At 44.2% G+C, this 18,567-nt stretch overlaps 1 protein-coding gene across 3 annotated transcripts in view; it reads left to right on the top strand.

The window, feature by feature from the left end:
- The first annotated feature begins 968 nt into the window (after window positions 1-968).
- cyp26b1 (cytochrome P450, family 26, subfamily b, polypeptide 1) overlaps window positions 969-18,567 on the top strand; it is a 54,832-nt gene continuing 37,233 nt past the window's right edge. Inside the window, exons 1-2 of one of the 3 annotated variants that reach the window (XM_073042073.1) lie at window positions 989-1,071; window positions 4,857-5,115. The gene's annotated coding sequence lies outside the window, so the exon portion shown is untranslated. Of the gene's footprint in view, window positions 1,072-4,856; window positions 5,116-18,567 lie in introns of all 3 variants that reach the window. The other 2 variants (XM_073042072.1, XM_073042077.1) reach the window with 2 other exon arrangements.

Genomic DNA, 18,567 nt, shown 5'->3' with positions numbered 1-18,567 from the left:
TTCTTTGGCCAGAGGGTGGTGTGGAATTCAGGCGGTTGTGGGGGTCAAGTGATGGAATATATTTAAAACGGAGGTTGCTAGCTCATTGAATAAAGACGTCCAAGGTTGTGGTCAGAAGGAAAATAAATCAGCCACGATGGAATGGCGGAGCAGATTCGATGGGTCAAATGGCCTAAATCTGATCCTATGTCTCATGGTCTTAAAGTAAAGCAACTCGCTGCCAGGAGTGGTGGTAGAAGTAGTAGGGGCATTTAGAGATTCTTATAGGGCACATGGGTAATAGATAATGGAGTTCTACGTGGGAGGAACAGGTTAGATTTACCGTAGGGTGGGTTAGAAGGTCCAGTATGGTGCTGTACTCCTCCGTGTGCTGTGTTCAAAGTCGACCAGCAACGTCGCGATAAAGCCTCCTGCATGTGATGAGAGAGAGGGAGAAAGAGAGACAGAGAGAGAAGCAAGCGAGGGAGTTGAAAACAAAAATAATGCCTTAAAGTTAGCTGATGGTGTCCCGTCTCGACGGGAGAAGAGAGGTGGGGGAGCCGGGAACTTTTGTGAGGGGACTTCATTTGAATATATAAGGAAGAATAAATCTGAAAAGAAATTCTGTTCTCTAAACTTTTAGAAAGATTAGATAAAGGATTAGGCACTGGAAAATCAATGCAAGTGCATTTCAAATTGCGACCCCCCCCGCCCCCCCCCAAACTGAGGTAAGACTCAGAGATGTCTAAATGACATTTATAGAGAGCTACTCTAAGTTCTCCTGGTATAATGGGCTGGGTTTGCAAGGGTCGGTGATTTAACCCAAGAGCTATTTGCAAACGTCCTGTTATTTTGCAAAAAAAAAGCCAACATTTTCGGAATCTTGAATATTCATGATGTGACTGGGATAATTCCAGACGCACGTGACCCAGGAGGAGGGGCCTTGTGGTTGAAGTTTGCTATATATATGTGAGGAAAATCATCTCTATGTTTTGATTTTTTTTGCCATCTAACGAAATATAATTCCGATAAATATATATTTTTTAAAATCACCAACAGCTGAGAGTGGGATCGCGAAGTGACTGATTTTAGGTAAGTTCCATCTCCCAAATCTAATTCTCAGCCAACTTCTCAATCTAGCCTTCTTTTTCCACAATTTCTGCTATTTTATGTAAATATAACGGATTTAACCGAATTTTTCGTTCATCCGCATTTTTTGCAAATGGTACAGTTGCGATTGCGTTTATTCCAAGGAGAGAGTTAGGTTCGTTTGTTCAAGTACGCTGGGTGTGACAACGGACAACGAATTCAGTCTCTTTCCTTTGCCCGTCTTGCAAACGAAAACAAAGTTCTCTCTGGTTTTCCATTCATACCCTCTACTTCCTCGTTAGGGGCACAGGTACCACACAGTTTGCATCTGCGTCCTGACGCGGGCTGCGAACAGGTGCAGTGCACGGAGCGGTGTTCTCAATTCCTAGGTCTAATGCGGGGGTCCGCAGACTCCGGGAGGGGCGCTGAGATATCCTTCAGGGAGACCAGCGAAGGAACCGACCTGGCTGGCTTCTCGCAACTTTTAGAGGGGGAGGAGGGGTGGATTTCAGGAGAAGGGGGAATCAACCCCGACAAATAAAGGGAATTTTGACCGGGCCACCCCGATCAGCTCTTGAAACTTATCCCCGGAAGATCCCTTGCCGTTTATATAGCGTCCTAGGGAAGTCCGGGTCGTTTCCCACTGCTCCCGTCCTGTAGGGAATAATGCTGGAATGTCGGTCAGCTGCGGATTCCCCGGGTCCTGTTTCTGTACGACTTTGTCACCGATGTCTTACCGATTAATTTGCGGTTTATTGGGCGCTGTGAATTCGCGATAAAACTGCGGTGCAAATTTGAGTATCTTTGTGAGAATGAAGAGTGAGTGTGTGTGTGTGAGTGTGTGAGAGAGAGGGAGAGAGAGTGTGTGTATGTGAGTGTTTACGTGTGAGGGTATGTTTGTATGTTACAGAATAGTGTACCTGTGATTATGGACGTGCGTGTGTCTGTGTGAATCGTATATTTCTGAGTGTGCGTTTGTGAGTGAGATTGAATGTATGTGTGCGCACAAGTGAGAGAAGTAGTTGTGAGTGTGACAGTTTGTGAGACATGAGTGAGTGTGTGTGAATAATGTATGTAACTGTGTGGGTATATGTGAAGACATGGATACACAAGTGAATTTGTCTCACAGAATATATTTGTGTTTGTGATTGTGTGTGTGTGTCAATGACCGTGTGGGTGGATGACTGCTTGTGACTGAGTTTGAGTTTGTGTGAGTGTGAGTGTGTTTACGTATGCTTGTATGTGAGTGTGTGTGAGTGAGCATCTGTGTGTGTTTTTGTGTGCAAATGCAGGTGTATTGTTGTATGTGTTTGTGTGTCTCTGTGTGGCCATATGTATGTATGTGTTTGTATATGTGTGAGTGTGAGTGAGCGTGCATGTGTGTGTCTGTATGTCTGTTTGTGTCTGTGAGCGTGTGCCTGTGTGTGTGAATGTGTATGTGTGTGTGTGAGTGTATGAGTATGTGTGTGTGTGTGTGTGTGTGTGTGTCTGTGTGTGCACGGGCATGTGTGTGTTTGTGTGTTTGTGAGTGAGTGTGTGTGTTTGTGAGTGTGTGTGTGTTTGTGAGCGTGTGTGTTTGTGGGTGTTTGTGAGTGTGTGTTTGTGAGTGTGTGTGTTTGTGAGTGTGTGTGTGTACCTTGAATCACAACATGTAAGTGACTCTGTCAGTGTCCGAAGTATCAGGTTTATTATTACTGAAGTTTATTACATGAGGTGAAATTTGTTCTTTTGTGGCAGCAGTGCACAGCAAAGACAGAAAATTACATCAATTGTCAAAATAAGTCAATGGTGCAAAAAAGAATAAAGGGTTCGTTGTCCATTCAGGAGTCTGATGGCAGAGGGGAAGAAGCTCTTGCAGAATCATAGAGTGTGGGTCTTCAGGCTGCTGTACCTCCTCTCTGATCGTAGTAATGCTGAGAATATACACTTGTGTATATATACTGTATGCCTGTATCTGCATATTACTGTAGATATCAATGAGTTTCTGTTTGTGTATTTGCCCATGAGTGTGTGTATGTGTGCGTGTGGCTCTGAGAGTGTTTGTGTATGTTTTAACCCTCTGTGTCAATATGTGAGATGTTTTATATTTGTTTTTTATGTATATATGACTGGATGTTTTTGCCTCCTGTGTGCCTGTATCTGTATGTATGTGTATGACTATGTCCACAGCTCTGTGTACATATACTGTAAGTTGAGAAGAGGAAATTCTGTCCCTATACCCTATTGGCTCCAAACACCTGACACCAACACGTTCAGCTCAAGACTAGGGAATTCTACTCTGAATTAGTGAAGCACTCTTGGGCCTTCTTCAAATTTACTAAAATTATTTAGTTATTTTATTTATTGAGATACAACATTGGAATAGGCCCTTCCAGCCCTTTGAACCACACAGCCCTGCAATCCCCTGATTAAATCCTAGTCCGATCGTGGGATAATTTACAATGAGCAATTACCTACTGACCACTACTTCTTCAGACTGTGAGAGGAAACTGGAGCACCCAGAGGAAAGCCATACAGTCACAGTGAGAACGTACAAGCTCTTTACAGGCTGTAGTGGGAATTGAACCTTGATTGCAAGTACTGTAAGCATTGTGCTAACCACTACACAATTTTACTGTAGATAGAAATTACAATGAATCAAAACAACCAGATGTATTAAGGTGATATACTGTGTCTTTAAGAAGGATGAATACCCAGTGTACTAGTAACAGAGGCAGAGATACAGAAATGTTACAGGTATTGAATGACACTTAGACATGTAGAAACACACAGTCCCCAAAGACAAGGCAGATAAGAAACAAAGTGCAAACACACTGTTACACAACGGTATAAATACTAAAACACTGGTACAATCAGAAAAGCTGGAAAATGCAGACAGGCTCAGGAATACAAAGATACTGCGAATCAGAAGATTCTTGTGACTATTAAACATGAGAAAATCTGCAGTTGCTGGAAGTTCAGAGTAAAACACAAAATGTTGTGGAACTCAGTAGGTCAAGTAGCATCCGTGGAGGAGAATAAACAGTCTATGTCTCAGGATGAAACATCTTATCAGAATCGGAGATTCCTTCTTCTCCAGCCCTTTACCTTCTCCACCTATCACTTCCCAGCTACCACACCCCCCCTCACTTGGTCTCACCTATCACTTACCAACTTGCATTCCTCACCTCCCTCACCTTCTTATACTGGCTTCTCTTCCCCCCCCCCCCCTTTCCAGTCCTGATGAAGGACTGTTCATAAATCAGCCCAAAATGTTTGTTCCTCTCCATCGATGCTGCCTGACCTGCTGAGTTCCCTCAGCATTTTGTGTGTTATATCATCAAATGGGCAGAGAGATGTGCAGACACAGAAAGATAAACCTTCGCACCGTGGAATACCCACCCAAGACTGCACAGGCAGGGGACACACATTCACACACAAATTTGCATGCAAAGGAATACGCAGACTTGCAGGAATAAAGAAATACACAGAAACTTAGAACACCCCTGTCCCGGAGGTATAAATGCACAGTAATACAGAGAGATGGAGCAGTGAAGAATGCAGGAATATCCTCAGTATATCCTGTACCTAATAAAGTGGCCACTGAGCGGTCTTCTGCTGCTGTGCATTCAGATGCTCCTCTGCACACCACTGTTGTAACATGTGGAGGAAACCAGAGCACCCGGAGGAAACCCACTCGGTCACTTCCCTGGCTTCCTGCATGTCGCCTTCCTGTCAGCTGAACCACCCTGGCCATTGTCCTCTGACCTCTGACCTCTTTCATTAAAAAGACATTTTTTTGCCCACAGAACCACCGTTCACTGGATGTTTTGTTGTTTTTCACACTATTCTCTGTAAACTCTAAAGACCATTGTGCGTGAAAAGGCGAGGAGATCAGCGGTTTCTGAGATACTCAAACCACCCCGTCTGGCACCAACAGTCATTCCATGGTCAAAGTCACTTCGATCACATTTCTTCCACATTCTGAAGTTTGGCATGAACAACAACTGAACCTCTTGACCATGTCTGAATGCCCTAACACATTGAGTTGCTGCTACATGATTGATAGTAAGATATTTGATTCAACAAGCTGGTGTACAGGTGTACCTAATAAAGTGGCCACTGAGTGTTACGTTGTGAAATTTGTTGTCCTGAAGTATAGGAACTTGGCTCACCTTTGTAAGAATACAGCCACAAAGGATTACAACGGAACACAGGGATATAAGCATAGGAACACGTTAACTCAGAAATACAGATATACAGGAATATACTGAGTACATACACAGGAGAGTACAGACTCAGGAACACACAGCGGCAGGTATTGCCAAGTGATTGGTACCTTTAGGGGGAAAGTTCAATGTTCAAAGAAAATTTATTAGAATCACAACCAAAATCAGTTTTAATATCACATTTAACAAAAACTGTAGAGTATGAATTATATACACAGTATGTATTTTAAAAAGTTAAATAAATAGTTCAAAAAGCAGTGAGATAGTGTTCATTGTCCACTCAGGAATCGGATGGCAGAGGGGAAGAAGCTGTTCCTGAATCACTGAGTGTCAGGCTCCTGTACCTCCTTCCTGATGGTAGCAATGAGAAGAGGGCAGGTCCTGGGTGATGGGGGTCCTCAGTGATGGATGCCACTTTTTTCAGTAATCACTCCTTGAAGATGTCCAGGATGCTGGGGGTGGGGGCTGCCCGTGATGGAGCCGACCGTGTTCACAACTTCCTGCAGCTCATTTCAATCCCGTGCAGTAGCCCCGCCCCCTCCATACCACACAGTGACGCAGCCGGTTAGAACGCTGTATATAAACAAAGACCAACAAAAAAAAAACAATGTGCAAAAGAAGACAAACTGCAACTAAATAAATAAATACTGAGAACGCGAGTTATGAAAAGTCCTGGAAAGTGAGTCTGTAGGCTGTGGGATCAGCTCAGTGTCGTGGTGTGTGAGGTTATCCACGCTGGTTCAGGAGCCCGATGGTTGTAGGGTAATAACTGTTTCTGAACTGGGTGGTGTGGGACCTGAGGCTCCTGTGCCTCCTCCCTGATGGTAGTAGTGAGAAGAGAGCATGTTCTGGGTGGTGGGGGTCGCTTTCTTGTGGCAGCGCTCCTTGTAAGTGTACTCAATGGTGTGGAGGGCTTTGCCTGTGACGGATTGGTCTTTCTGTAGACGTTTCTGTTGCTGAGCGTGGTGTTTTCAAACCAGGCTGTAATGCAACCGCTTGGAATACTCTCCATTATGCATCGACTGAAGTTTGTCAGTAACTTAGATGAAATGCTAAATCTACACATGAATTCAAGAGGTTTTGCAGATGCTGGAAATCAGGAGTAACACACACTATAGGCTGAGTCAGGCAGCATTTATGAAGAGGAATAAAGCTTCACAGCTGGGGGTCTTGCATGGTTGTAGTGGATGACAATCTCCATCAGTACAGGTGCCCAATAGGGATGTGTGCTTAGCCCCCTGCTCCACTCTCTAAACCTGTGACTATGTGGCTAAGAACAGTTCCAACACCATATTGGAGTTAGCTGATGACACCACTGCTGTGGGTTGTATCGAAGGTGGTGATGAATCAGCGTACAGGAGATAGAATGAAAATTGACTGAGTGGTGTAGTAACAACAGCCTCTCACTCAACGTCAATAAGATCGTGGACTTCAGGAGGAGGAAACCAAAGGTCCATGAGCCAGTAATCATCAGACGATCAGAGGTGGGGAGGGTCAGCAACTTTACGGGCTTGGGTGTCACTATCTCAGAGGGCCGGTCCGTCATATAAATATAATTACAAAGAAAGCACGACAGGAGTCTGCGGAGATTCAGAATGACATTAAAAACCTTGACAAACTTCTATAGATGTGTGGTGGAAATTGCGCTGACTGGCTGCATTATAACTTGGTGTGGGAATACTAATGCTTTTGAGTAGAAAATCCTACAGAAGGTAGTGGATTCAGCCCAGTACATCACAGGTAAAACCCTCCCAACCATTGAGCACATCTGCATGAAACGTTGCCATAGAAAAGCAGCATCCATCATTAAAGATCCTCACCACCAAGGCCATGCTCTCTTCATGCTGCTGCCATCTGGTAGAAGGAACAAGAGGCCCAGGACTCGCATCACCAGGTTCAGGGACAGTTACTACCCCTCAACCATCAGGCTCTTGAACAAAGGAGAATAACTACTCTCATTGTATTTCCAGTGTTCCCACACTGATGGCCTCACTTTAAGGACCCTTTATCTTGTTATTTCATGCTCTCATTATTTCTTGCTATTTATTTATATTTGCATTTGCACATTCATCCTGTTTATAGTTACTATTCAATAGATTTGCTAAGTATGCCCACAGGAAAACAGATCTCAGGGCTGTCTGTGGTGACGTGTGTACTCTGATGATAAATTTTACTTTGAACATGACTTCTGTTCCTCAACATGGCCTTCACTCTCCATGGAGCATTGCAGAACCCTCTTCCTGGCTATTAGCTGTCACTGTAGATCTCATCCACTCAATCCACTAGAGCTGACTTTGCATGCTAGGATAGGCATGACCCTATCTCACCGGGGTATGAGGCCCACAGCTACCCTCACCTCTTTTAGACCTCCTATTGAAGAAGTGTACCAGGGCATGGCTTTCACATGCTAACAGCTACTAGGAACCACAGGAGAGATCTGCTCCTGATTGGACACAAGCCCCTTCACCAGAGGTACCACTCCCTGGACACCCCATACATCCCTCAGAGAGCAAAATAACTCTGTGACAAAAACATCATCGTAAACATCAGCCCATATGTTGCTTGAGTGTCCAATATCTGCTAGATAACTGGTTGGCTTTGGTAGCATGCAGACTGATAAGTAGGCGAGGTGGACAAAATTCAGTCAACACCCAGTAAACAAAAGCCCTTTCGGATGTTGTCAGACCTGTCCCTAACCTGAGGAGTTCATTGTAACTGAAATGTCACATTGGTGTTTGTCCGTCCTGTTGGGTGTGGTCTTACATTGATTCTATTGTGTTTCCTTGTAATTACTGCGAAAGTTTGCAAGAAATGAATCTCAGGGTTGTACATGGTGACATATGCGTACTTTGATAATAAATTTACTTTTGAACACTTGAACTTTTTGAACAGTGTGTGTGGAAAATGATGCCTCTCACCCCAAACCTATGCCCATTAGTTCTAAGAGGCAGTTGTTAGAAAAAAAAAGTATTTCAGTCAATCTCACCATTTCTGAAGAAATTTTCCTCTCCATTTGCTTCACTCAGCCCTGGACAGGAGTTGGGATGGATAGCAATGTTCTTCTGCTCTGGGTTTTCCTTCCAATATTCCCTCCGGGATACTCTCCGATCCAGTCCTCATTCTTCCCTAGCCCTTTTCCTCATTTCTACAACAGAGCTCCCCTACCCCCTCGCAACCTTCCTCATTTGCCTCCTTCATTCAGTTCCAATAGATTATTAATTGTAATGGGGATGGGCTGACTCTACAGCTCTTTGCTATACAGCTCTAGAGGCAAAAGTTTGATCACCACTCTCTGAGTAATAAAATTACCACTGACAGCTCTTCTGTACCTACTCCCCAGCACCTTAAACCTGTGTCCTCTTGTGGCAAACATTTCAGCCCTGGGAAAAAGCCTCTGACTATCCATCATCTCATCATCTTATACACCTCTATCAGATCACCTCTCATCCTCCATCGCTCCAAGGAGAAAAGGCTGAGTTCACTCAACCTAATCTCATAAGGCATGCTCCCCAATCCAGGCAACATCCTTGTAAATCGCGTCTGCACCCTTTCTATGGCTTCCACGTCCTTCCTATAGTGAGGTGACCAGAACTGAGCACAGTACTCCAAGTGGAGTCTGACCAGGGTCTTATATAGCTGCAACATTACCTCTCGGCTCTTAAATTCAATTCCATATTGATGAAGGCCAATACACCATATGCCTTCTTAACCACAGAGTCAACCTGCACAGCAGCTTTGAGCGTCCTATGGACTCGGATCGCAAGATCCCTCTGATCCTCCACACTGCCAAGAGTCTTATCATTAATACTATATTCTGCCATATTTGACCTACCAATATGAACCACTTCACACTTATTTGGGTTGAACTCCATCTGCCACTTCTCAGCCCAGATTTGCATCCTATCAATGTCCCGCTGTAACCTCTGACAGCCCTCCACACTATCCACAACACCCCCAACCTTTGTGTCATCAGCAAATTTACTAACCCATCCCTCCACTTCCTCATCCAGGTCACCTATTAAAAATCACAGAAGAGCAAGGGTCCCAGAACCGATCCCTGAGGCACTCCACTGGTCACCAACCTCCATGCAGAATATGAAAAGACTATAACCACCTTTCTGTGGGCAAACCAGTTCTGGATCCACAAAGCAATGTCCCCCTTGGATCCCATGCCTCCTTACTTTCTCAATAAGCCTTGCATGGGGTACTTTATCAAATGCCTTGCTGAAATCCATATACACTACATCTACTGCTCTTCCTTCATCAATGTGTTTAGTCACATCCTCAAAAATTCAATCAGGCTCATAAGGCATGACCTGCCCTTGACAAAGCCATGTTCACTAATCCTAATCATATTATACCTCTCCAAATGTTCATAAATCCTGCCTCTCAGGATCTTCTCCATCAACTTACTAACCACTGAGGTAAGACTCACTAGTCTATAATTTCCTGGACTATCTCTACTCCCTTTCTTGAATAAAGGAACAACATCCGCAACCCTCCAATCCTCCAGAATCTCTCCCGTCCCCATTGATGATGCAAAGATCATCGCCAGAGGCTCAGCAATCTCCTCCCTCGCCTCCCAAACATAGAAAATAAGTGCAGGAGTAGGCCATTCGGCCCTTCGAGCCTGCACCGCCATTCAGTATGATCATGGCTGATCATCCAACTCAGAACCCTGTACCTGCTTTCTCTCCATACCCCCGATCCCTTTAGCCACAAGGGCCATATCTAACTTCCTCTTAAATATAGCCAATGAACCGGCCTCAACTGTTTCCAGTGGCAGAGAATTCCACAGATTCCCCACTCTCTGTGTGAAGAAGTTTTTCCTCATCTCAGTCCTAAAAGGCTTCCCCTTTATCCTTAAACTGTGACCCCTCGTTCTGGACTTCCCCAACATCGGAAACAATCTTCCTGCATCTAGCCTGTCCAATCCCTTTAGAATTTTATACGTTTCAATAAGATCCCCCCTCAATCTTCTAAATTCCAGTGAGTATAAGCCTAGTCGATCCAGTCTTTCTTCATATGAAAGTCCTGCCATCCCAGGAATCAATCTGGTGAACCTCCTCTGTACTCCCTCTATGGCAAGAATATCTTTCCTCAGATTAGGGGTCCAAAACTGCACACAATATTCTAGGTGCGGTTTCACCAAGGCCTTGTACAACTGCAGTAGAACCTCCCTGCTCCTGTACTCAAATCCTTTTGCTATGAATGCCAACATACCATTTGCCTTTTTCACCGCCTGCTGTACTTGCATGCCCACCTTCAATGACTGGTGTACAATGACACCCAGGTCTCGTTGCATCTCCCCTTTTCCTAATCGGCCACTGTACAGATAATAACCTTACATTTATCCACATTAAATTGCATCTGCCATGAATTTGCCCACTCACCTAACCTATCCAAGTCACCCTGCATCCTCTTAGCATCCTCCTCACAGCTAACACCGCCGCCCAGCTTCGTGTCATCCGCAAACTTGGAGATGCTGCATTTAATTCCCTCTAAATCATAAATATATTTTGTAAACAACTGGGGTCCCAGCACTGAGCCTTGCGGTATTCCACTAGTCACTGCCTGCCATTCTGAAAAGGTCCCGTTTACTCCCACTCTTTGCTTCCTGTCTGCCAACCAATTCTCTATCCACATCAATACCATACCCCCAATACCGTGTGCTTTAAGTTTGCACACTAATCTCCTGTGTGGGACCCTGTCAAAAGCCTTTTGAAAATCTAAATATACCACATCCACTGGCTCTCCCCATCCACTCTACTAGTTACATCTTCAAAAAATTCTATAAGATTCGTCAGACATGATTTTCCTTTCACAAAGGAACTGACTTTGTTCGATGATTTCACCTCTTTCCAAATGTGCTGTTATCACATCTTTGATAACTGACTCTGGCATTTTCCCCACCACCGATGTCAGGCTAACCGGTCTATAATTCCCCGGTTCATCCAGTCCTGGTGACTTATCCAACTTGATGCTTTCCAAAAGCTCCAGCACATCCTCTTTCTTAATATCTACACGCTCAAGCTTATCAGTCTGCTGCAAGTCATCACTACAATCACTAAGATCCTTTTCCATAGTGAATACTGAAGTAAAGTATTCATTAAGTACCTCTGCTATTTCCTCCAGTTCCATACACTTCCCCACTGTCACACTTGATAGGTCCTATTCTTTCATGTCTTATCCTCTTGCTCTTCACATACTTGTAGAATGCCTTGGGGTTTTCCTTAATTCTGCCCATCAAGGCCTTCTCATGGCCCTTCTGGCTCTCCTAATTTCCTTCTTAAGCTCCTTCCTAGTAGCCTTATAATCTTCTAACATTACCTAGCTCTCTGAACCTTTTGTAAGCTTTTTTTTTCTTCTTTTATTGTTTTTTTGTACTGCTTTTTCATTTCCCTTTACACTTGTGTACTGGAAATGACATGAAGCAGTGGCATTTTAAATCTTGAATCTTGAATGCTCCAGTTTCCTTCTACATCCCGAAGATGTGTGGATAGGAAGATTAATTGACTAAGTTGCCTCTAATATGCTAGAATCCTGGGAAAATTGCTAAGAATCTGGGAAGTATAAAAATGAGTTTAAAATATGAGTATATTGCCAGCATTGTCTCATTGGGCAGAAGGGCCTGTTTCTGTGCTGTAACTATAAATCTATGAAACATTAACTTTACTTGTCTCTCCCCACAGATGCTGCTCGACTTGCTAAGCATTTCCATCATTTAATGGTTGTTGGGTTAGATTGTTTAATTGTCATTATCTTTGCAGTTTAATAACTTATGCCGGCTTGTCTGTTATATAACCAGTTATACGGTGTTGTACAAAAGTCTTAGACACATATACATAGCTAGGGTGCCTAAGTCTTTTGCACAGTTCTGTAGTAATTTTATGTATTGCACTGTACTGCTGTTACAAAAACACATGTGAGTGGTAATAAACTCTGATACAGGTCTTTATTGTGGACTGAGAGTGGGAAGGGGGCAGGGAGAGGGGAATCATGGCTGGGGAAAGGGGAAGGGAGAGGAGAGGGAGGGGGAAACATGAGGGAGAAATTCTGTAATGATCAATAAACCAATTGCTTGGAATCAAATGACCTTGCCTGGTGTCTCAGAGCTGGGTGTGTTTGCATTCGCATCACCCTGCTGCAGCGCTCCACCCTCACCATTCTCAACTCCCGTCAGATTTATAAACTCACTTCCTACTCCACGTTGACAAATGCAGTACCGTGGAAAAGTCTTAGACACCCCGGATATATGAAGTATATTTGCCTAAGGCTTTTACACAGGACTGCATACATGTATACATGCAACTGTTCAGTCTGCTTCTGAATTGTCGCAGTACATATTTGAGGTTGTTCAGTGTGTCTCCTCGTGGTTCCAGTTCTTTGTAAGTTCCGGAACATTCTCTTGTGTTTCACTGTTTCAGTCAGGGCTATCTGATTGGTTATTTGAATGGAATTTTCCCTATCTGTGGAACAAGAAACGAGCTGACCACACACCATTGCTTCTTCTCTCCCTTCCGCTACCAGCTTCTGCTCCTGTCACTGTCTGTTTTTAATTCTCTCTGTGCTTTATAAAATGTTTGCGAAGCAACAATTTTATGCCTCTTTCTTGACTTCTGAAAGAACCTTAGATTAAAAACATGAGGATTGAATATGGTTATATTTCCAATTTTAAAGGTCCATCGATCCAAAAAGGAATTCTGTCTTAAAATGTTTGGCAAAGGCAGCATTTTCATTTTAATTTTGGTTTTTGTCTATTCCTGTCCTCATGGAAGAAATCGAGTGCAGTTGTAGACATTGCCTCATATACTGATGCACAGACTGGAATTAGAATTGGGGTATTATTGCCACAAGTACAAAGCTATAGTGAAAACATTATCTTGCATGTCATTCATGCTGTTCATACAGACAGGTACCTTTGGGCAGGTGAGGCTCATCAGCCTTGGACAGTAGCCCACCTAGGAGAAGGAAAACTATGATTTTAAACCTCTGCTGCCTTGTGGCCATACCCACCCATGGGAATCTTCGGGAGTAAACCCCGAGGAAGAAATCCTGAGCCAGGGTCCCTAAGGCAGTTTGATGTTGTTTACAAACTTCACTCTGGCAACCTCTGTGACGACACTGGTGCCAAGCTGAATCAGCGCTTGCCCTTCCCTCGGACGCCATCAGTGACGTGGAGAGGGGGGATCCGCTGCACGGGCAACAGCCGGTTCTTCCAATCTTCCCACCCGGGCCTGCGCCCTGGAGAGGACGCTGTCCACCAGACATGTAAACCCATGATCCCCTGGGATCGACGGCTGCCTACATACAGACACAAGGGTAAAATAATAGCAGAATGCAGAATAAAGTATAACAGATACAGAGAAGACAATAAGATGCAAGGTCACAACAATGTTGATTATGAAGTCACGAGTCCAGAGTCCATCTTTTCAAACTAGGGAGCCATTCAATATAGCAGGGAACATAGAACAGTACAGCACAGGACAGATGCACAACAGATTCTTCAGATGCTGGAAATCCAGAGCAACACATATATAATGCTGGAGAAACTCAGCAGGTCAGGCAGTGTCTATGGAAAATCTGCCAAAGCTGCTTCATCTCCCCTTTTATATCCTCCTGATTAACCTTGTTCAGTATACTATGCTGGTTGGAGAGCCTATGTTCTGGTCACCTCATTATTGGACAAGAAAGCTTTAGAGAGGCTGCAGAGGGGATTTACCAGGAAGCTGTCTGGACTGGAGAGCATGTCTTAAGAGGATAGATTGATCGAGGCAGTACAGCATTGAACAGGCCCTCTGACCCACAACATTGTGCCATTTTTTAAAAACTACTCCAGGACCAATCTAACTCTTTCCTTCCACATAGCTCTCCATGTTTCTTTCATCATGTGCCAGATAAGGTAAAGGAGAAAATTAGGAGGGCTTACAAGTGTATTAAAAGCAAAAAAGTAACTAGGGAGAGAATAGGGCTCCTTAAAGAACAATAAGGTTGTCTTATGTGTGGAGCCAAAGGGGATGGGTGTACTGGTCACCAATTGGTCATCTGGGACTGAAAGGGTTAACGTATGAGGATTGTGATGGCTCTGGGTCTGTACTTGCTGGAGTTTAGAAGAATGAGGGGGATCTCACTGAAACATATTGAATATTGAAATGACTAGGTAGAGTTAATGAGGAGAGCACAAAGCGGGGGAGTCTAGGACCAGAGAGCACGAAGTAGCGAGATATCCATTTAGTCTAGTGATGAGGAGGAATTTCTTTAGCCAAAGTGGAGTGAATCTGTGGAATTCGTTGCCACAGATGACTGTAGAGGCCAAGTCATTTGGGTAGCTTTAAAGTGGAGGCTGATAGGTTCTTGATTAGTTGAGGTGTCAAAGGTTACAGGGAGAAGGCAGGAGAATGGGGTTGAAGGAAATAAGACGGAATGGTGGAGCAGACTTGATGGGCAATTGGCCTAATACTGCTCTGAAGTCTCATAATCTAATGGTCACCTGTGTTTACCATTGAGAAGGATATGGTCTCAGGGAAGTTTGTGATGATGCCTTTAAGAGAGTCTATATTATGGAAGGGGAGGTGCTGAAAGTCTTAAAGCACAGAAAGTTAGATAAAGCCCTGGGACCTGATCAAGTAGGACATCATGGGAAGGTAGAGAAGAAATTGCAGAGTTCCTAGATGAGATAACTGGATCATTAACAGCACGAGTGAGGTGTCAGATGATTGGAAAAGCCTGGGAGCCACAAGCCTGTGAACCTAATAGGCTGAAGGATGGTTGCAGTTGGGAGCTGAATGTCCAAGGTTACACATTGTATTGGAGGGATAGGAAGGTAGGCAGAGGGGGTGGTGTAGCTCTGCTGATAAAGAATAACCAAATCATTAGAAAGATGTGACATAAGATCAGAAGATGTTGGATCCTTGTTGGTTGAGTTAAGAGACTGCAAAAGTAAAAGGACTCTGATGGCAGTTATATGCAGGCCTTCAGCTGGGATGTGGACTATAGAAAAGCTGTGTCAAAAGGGCAACGTTTTGATAGTCATGGGAGATTTTAATAGGCAGGTAGATTGGGAAAATCAGGTTGGTAATAGTCATCAAAAGAGTGTACTTGTTGAATGCTTATGAGACGGCTTTTTAGGGCAGTTTGTTGTTGATCAGCTGCACTATATTTGGGTGTTATGTAATGAACTGGAGTTGATTTGGGAGCTTAAGGTAAAGGAACCCGTAGAAGGCGGTGATCACAATATGATTGAGTTCAGCTTGAGAAAGTAAAGTCTGATTTATCAGTATTTCAGTGGAGTAAAGGAAATTATGAGAGAGGAGTTGGCCAAAGTAAATTGGAAGGAGATGATGGCAGGGATGACAGCTGAACAGCAATGGGGTGAGTTTCTGGGAAAAATGAGGAAGGTGCAGGATAGATGAATTCCAAAAACAAAGAAATACTCAAATGGCAAAATAGTACAACCGTGGCTGGCAAAGGAAGTCAAAGCTAATGTAAAAGCAAAAGAGAAGGCATAGAACAAAGCAAAAATTAACAGGAAGATAGAACATTGGGAAGCTTTTAAAAACCTACAGAAAGCATCTAAAAGAATGATTAGGAGGCAAGAGCAAGCTAGCAAACGATATCAAGGTGGATTGAAAAAACTTTTCCAAGAATATAAAAATAAAAGAGAGTTGAGCATGGATATAGGACCACTAGAAAATGAGAGCAGAGCAATAATAATGGAGGACACAGAGATGCACATGACCGAAAGGCATCAGTCTTCACTGTGGAAGACACTAGCAGTGTGCCAGCTGTTGAAGGGTGTGAAGGAAGAGAAGTAGGCGCAGTTACTATTACAAGAGAGTAGGTGCTCAAAAAACTGAAAGACTTAAAGGTACATAAGTCATCCGGGTCAAATGAACTGCACCCTAGGGTTCTGAAAGAGATAGCAGTAGAGATTGTGGAGGCATTAGTAATGATCTTTCAAGAATCATTGGACTCTGGCTTGGCTCCAGAGGACTGGAAAATTTCAAATGTCACCCCACTCTTTAAGAAAAGGAAGAAGGCAGCAGAAAGGAAATTATAGACCAGTTAGCCTGACTCAGTAGTTGGGAAAATGTTGGAGTCAATTGTTAAGGATGAGGTTATGGAATACTTGGAGACTCTGGAGAAGATAGGACAAAGTCAGCATGGTTTCCTAAGGAAAATTCTGACTGATGAACCTTTTGGAATTCTTTAAGGAGATTACAAGTAGGATAGATAAAGGGGATGCAGTGGATGTTGTATATTTGGATTTTCAGAAGCCGTTTGACAAGGTGCCACACATGAGGCTGCTTACCATGTTAAGAGCCCATGGTATTACAGAAAAGTACCTGGCATGGTTAGAGCATTGGCTGATTAGTAGGAGACAGCAAGTTGGAATAAAAGGATGCTTGTCTGATTGGCTGCCAGTGACTAGTGGTGTTCCGCAGGAGTTGGTGTTGAGACCGCTTTTTATGCTGCAAATCAATGATTTAGACGATGGCTTTGTTGCCAAGTTTGCAATTGATACAAAGCTTGATGGAGGTGCAGGTCTTCTTCTTTGGTTGTCCATCGAAATCCGATGACGACGTCCACTCCTTTAACGGTGAGATCTTTGATGACTATACAGTCCTATCCTGGACCCACAAGCTCTGTTGCAGGTGGGACACGTAGTGGTGGTGGTAGTGATGGCAACCATGGCTGCATTTCTCCTGGCTCTCTTCTGCTGTCTTCTGGTTGTTCTTTCCATCTCCAGAATACAAACCCTGTCCCTACACAGCTGTCGCCAAGTGTTACGGTCAGCAGCAACATCCTCCAGGTCCTCAGGTCTGATCTTGCACTTCCTTAAAGCATTCTTCATCTGATCCTATAGAGCTTCCTCGGCCGTCCAGCTGAGCGTCGACCGTGATGTAGCTGGCCGTATAACACTCTGCGGGGTAGCCGACATGGGGGCATCCTTATCACGTGCCCCAGCCACTGCAGCTGACGCTGGGTGATCATGGCCTCAATACTTCTGCAGTTGGTCTTGACAAGTATTTCAGTGTGAGGCACCCGCTCACAACAAGTAATTCCCAGGATGCGCTGAAGGCAGCTTATGTGGAAGCGCTCCAAGGACTTGATGTGACGGCTGTAGGTTACCCAAACTTCACAGCTATAAAGGAGGGTGGTGACACAGACTGCTTGGTATACGGTGACCTTTGTGGAGGGACGAAGGCTCCTATTCTGAAAGACTCTACACCGAAGTCTCCCAAAGGCAGCTGACACCTGTTTAATGCGGCTCTGGATGTCGCTGTCAATGCCGCTATCCTCAGAGAGAATGCTCCCCAGATATTTGAAAGATGGCACCACTGACAGCTTTTCATCACCAACAGTGAAGGCAGGTAGGGTGGGTGGGACACTGGTACTCCACTGGCAAACCACTTCCATCTTTGAGGGGCAGGTAGTTTTGAGAAAACAGGTAGTCTGCAGAACGAGTTAGACAGATTAGGAGAATGGGCAAGAAAGTGGCAAATGAAATAGAATGTTGGAAAATGCATGGTCATACACTTTGGTAGATGAAATAAACATGCAGACTATTTTCTAAACTGGGAGAAAAAACAAAAATCTGAGATGCTGAGGGACTTGAGAATCCTTGTATAGATTAACTTGCGGGTTGAGTCAGTGGTGAGGATGGCAAATGCCATGTTAGTATTCCTTTCAAGAGATCTAGAATATAAGAGCAGGGATGTGATGCAGAGGCCTTATAAGGTACTGGTGAAGCCCTATCTTGAGTATTGTGAACGGTTTTGGGCTCCTCATCTAAGAAGAGATGTGCTGCCATTGGAGAGGGTTCGGGCGAGGTTCACAAGGATGGTTCCGGGAATGAAAGGGTTATCATATGAGGAACGTTTGTTGGTTCTGGGCCTGTACTCACTGAAATTTAGAAGAGGGATCTCATTGAAAGGCGTAGACAGGGTAGATGTGGAAAGGATGTTTCCCATGGTGGGGGAGTCTCGGACAAGAGGGCACAGCCTCAGGATAATGGGGCATCCATTTAAAACAGAGTTGTGGAGAAATTTCTTTTGCCAGAGAGTGGTGAATTTATGGAATTTGTTACCACAGGCAGCTGTGGAGGCCACATCACTGGATGTATTTAAGGTGGAGATTGATAGGTTCTTGATTGGCCACGGCATCAGAGGTTATGGGTTGAAGGCCGGGGAGTGAAGCTGAGGAGGGAAAAAACATCAGCCATGATTGAATGGTGGACCAGTCTTGATGGGCCAAATGGCCTAATTCTGCTCCTATGTCTTCTGGTCTT

The sequence above is a fragment of the Hemitrygon akajei genome, chromosome 4 (genome assembly GCF_048418815.1).
Source record: "Hemitrygon akajei chromosome 4, sHemAka1.3, whole genome shotgun sequence".
Taxonomy (NCBI): domain Eukaryota; kingdom Metazoa; phylum Chordata; class Chondrichthyes; order Myliobatiformes; family Dasyatidae; genus Hemitrygon; species Hemitrygon akajei.
The sequence above is the reverse complement of the archived record's forward strand: the minus strand, read 5'-3'. Positions and strand labels throughout refer to the sequence as shown.